Source organism: Lactuca saligna, chromosome 7 (assembly GCF_052625555.1).
Source record: "Lactuca saligna cultivar CGN05327 chromosome 7, ASM5262555v1, whole genome shotgun sequence".
Classification (NCBI taxonomy): Eukaryota; Viridiplantae; Streptophyta; class Magnoliopsida; order Asterales; family Asteraceae; genus Lactuca; species Lactuca saligna.
In genome coordinates, this window is record NC_136423.1 from 112332417 (window position 1) to 112336322 (window position 3906).

A 3906-nucleotide genomic window follows, 5' to 3' on the forward strand; every position below is an offset into this window, starting at 1 on the left:
TCCTCAAGTTCAACCCTATGTGACTCATCAGCCCACCTCATACGTTACACCACAAATGCAACACATTCAAGTTCCTCAACCTCAAACTTTAGCTCAACAAGTTGGTTCTAGTGTTGGTTCATCCACAGCTACACGAGTTCAATCTCATGGAATCAGTCCTCAAGTTTCATCTTTAAAAGAAAAGGAAGAAAATCTGGCCCTCGCCACTGGTTTGGTAACTTCTACAATGCTTTTGTGGCCGGAGAACTCTCTCCACAAGTCTCAACTACTGAACTAGACCAGATCCATCCTGAGGATGTGGGAGAGATGGACATTACATGGCAGATGGCTATGGCGGTTTTTAGGGCAAAGCAGTTCTCCAAGAAAATAGGAAAGAACAATTGGAGTGTGAATTCCAACAAGAAAGTGGGATTCAACAATGGAAAACTGTGATGTTACAACTGCCATGAGCTTAGGAATTTTGCAAGGGAATGTCCAAAGCCAGATCGAAGAGAGAATTCTTAACGAACCATGGTGCTGGTGACCTATGTCAACAAGGGATCTTCTTCAAGGAATCAGACTTCTCACTTGCGATGCTGGCCCAATCCTTTAATTGGGAAGACCAAGTTTAGGCTTTGAATATTTCAACACCTGAAAATGCACATCTTGCCCAGATCAAGAATGGTGTGGAAGAAGAAACGAAGAAGGATCCTGAAGAAGAGATGATGAATCTTTAGTTTGCGTTCATGGTGCAAACCACTCCAGAGCCTGCCAAGCCCGACGTTAGTGAAATTGGTTGCTCTCAGTTTTGTATTACAACTGTTAAATTTTTGCGAGACCAAATTTAATTAATCAAAAGAGAGAACAAGGACCTTAAATATGAGGGTTACACACTTAGGAAAAATCAAAAGGCTTTAAAGACACAATTAGAAAACAAAACAAAGGACTTTAAGAAACTGCAAGAGGATCACGAAAACAAATGCGAGAACTATGATCATCTCAAAAGAAAATTTGTTGTTGTAACCGCTGAACTTGACACATTGAAAAATCGTCTGGAAAATGCTAAATTTATTTTTAACAAATTCAATGGGTTAAGTGTAGTAGTTGCAAAAATGATAGAAGGACAGATGCAGTGAAAGGATATTACTTGTGGTAATCAGATAGAAGTAGGATTTGGATTTGATAGTGTCCCCTCTCCCTTCAATCATAATTACACTGCTATTCCCTTGTCTTAAGAAGAAATTGACAGAGAACCTTTCATTGTTTATGGGAAATTAGCTTTTGAACAAGTAACACGATCCAATGATAAAATCTTGGAATCTAACATTTCTACCTCAAGTGCAGATAAGTTAGTAGTTCAGGGGGAGCAAGAAGCTGAAAAGTCTAAGTCAAATAATTTTGTGTTGAAATTTGGTGTTGAATTTTGTGATGAATCTGTGTAAAATTCAAACACTAAATTTTTTGCTTCTAGTGGTGTGTTGCTTCACACTGATAATTTTGAACATAATGTGTTGTTTCTGATAAAGTTGCTAAATCTGATTTGAAAGCTTCTACATCTTACACGTTTGCTACACAATCTAGTGCTTGTTCTTGCAAATGTGAAAATGCTAGAAAAGATAATAAAAACCAGAAATCTGACAGGAGTAGTACCAAAATCCAATGATAATAAACAAATTTGCTTCAATTGTTGTAGTGATGGTCATATTGCTAGAAATTGGTTAAACCGGATGTTTGTGCATCACATATCAAAAAGGGGAGAGAATGAGTCTATAGGATGATTGTAGTGACAAAGGACATGGTTTGGCATGCGGAATTAAAGCTTGCACAATTGAACATGGTGATTTGGGTGATCAAGAGATGTATTGATTGTATATGGTCTTACAAAAAGGATCTAGATCTAGACTACATAATTAACACACACTAACACACTCACTTCTACATCTCTCAAGCACACCTCTACAAATGGTATGAACCCACTATTTATAGAGGTGTTTACATGTCTCTCTCTCACTCTCTATCTCTCATGTGTCACAAGGCTAATACTCCACATGCAAGTGGGTATACACAAGTCAAACATTTACAAAGTCATGAATGAATAACTTTGCACCCCAACATTCTCCCACTCAAAGTTAGGAATGAATGACCCATTTCAATTCTTCCAAAATCAAGCACTACGTGGTTCGAGCCTCAAAGGTGACACATGTCGAAACGAATTTCAATCTTCAATTCTTCCATGATTCTTCAATTTGGGCTCTAGGATGTGATACTATACAATCCGAGCAGTAACGAATGATCAATAGTATTCCAAACTCCAAATAATCACCCTTAAGTTGCACATAAAAACACACCCCAAAAATCTTCAATAAACCAAACCCATTTCGAATACATCACCTACGAACTTCCAATTGCATCATCTCGTAGGCTTCAAAACTTCAAGATCACTTCACTATTCAAATCCGCATAATATCAAAAATTCAAGTTCGAATATCCATATAAAACTTCTCCCCCTTTTTATAATCAAAATTTGATTATAAAACTCCAAGGAAAAAGAACGTGCTTTATTCGGAATTTTTCATGTCAAAACTCCCCCTTAACATGTGTCATAAACTTTGTGCTTCAATCCGGAAAACCCAAAAAAATATTCAATTTTTATTGTCGTTCACGGATTGTCTTTGACAAAATTTCTCAAAAATGGGTAGAAATTGTCAATTTCAAAATTCTGCAGTGACCCGCTGCGCCAAAAACAACCAAACATGTGAAACACACTCCCATTTGCGAAACTGGGTTGAATGTGTAAATTCACACAAACTGCAGGGAGTTGATTTGAAAATATTCCAATTTCTCAAAATTTTTACCTCAAATGCGAAACTGGATAAAATTTGCCATGTTGTGAAGACTGCAGGGATGTGGAATGAAAATTCTGCATTTTTGTCATTTTATAACCCCATTTTGCGAAGTTGGACCATTTGTATTATTTTGTGAAAAGATCAGGGGCTAAGTTCAAACTATTTGTTTTCTTCCCCAATTCGCATTTTTCAGTAAAATACTTCGCATCTTCATTCTCACATCTTTCGCATATTTCACCCACTATAACAAAATATGCGAACACAACACAATGATCTTCTACAACCATTCGCATTTTCATTTTGTCATCTAATGCGAATATTATTCGAGATGCGAACTTAATATTGATTCACCCTTATGCGAATTCAGTTTAGATGCGAACATTTTTTATCGCCATATCACACTGCGAATCATTTTGAGACCATCGAATGCGAACACAACAAAGAAAAAGAAATTATTATTCGCATTTTAGCAATCGATCTTGTGAACTCAATTTTATCCAGTAGTATTCAAGACGCAAAATCGATTTCAGTCAGCCCTCTTTCTAAATCGACTTCCAGATACATCCAATCATTTGCCAATTCCGTTTTTCTTGACATCGCATCAATCATCATTTCGTTCTTTAGTAATATATTTTTAACAAAAATACGATCGTGACTCCAATTTCTTCAATTGTTCTTAATCCCTTGATCATTGAAATCGAATCCCAGCTCATCTCGTTCAAATATGAACAAACACAGTGTTCGTTCACCATGAACACACTTCCATTTTGAAATTAACCTCCAAATTGAATATGATTTCAACATCCAAATCTTCAAAACAGCTTGTATCTATTGATTTCTTCTAACAATTCCATGAATCAGCCCTTAGAAATCATCTTTGACTTTTTCTGATATTGACTTTTTGAAATCACAACACAAGAAACACCAAAATCACGAATCCATCTCTGATATTCGGATCAAATAAGGAATCTTCAATTTGTTCTTCATAACACTCAAGTGTAGCTCAATACAATCGATATCATCATATTACAAATCATATGAAATCGATTTCATTTTCAGATATTCATACAACATCGATCGG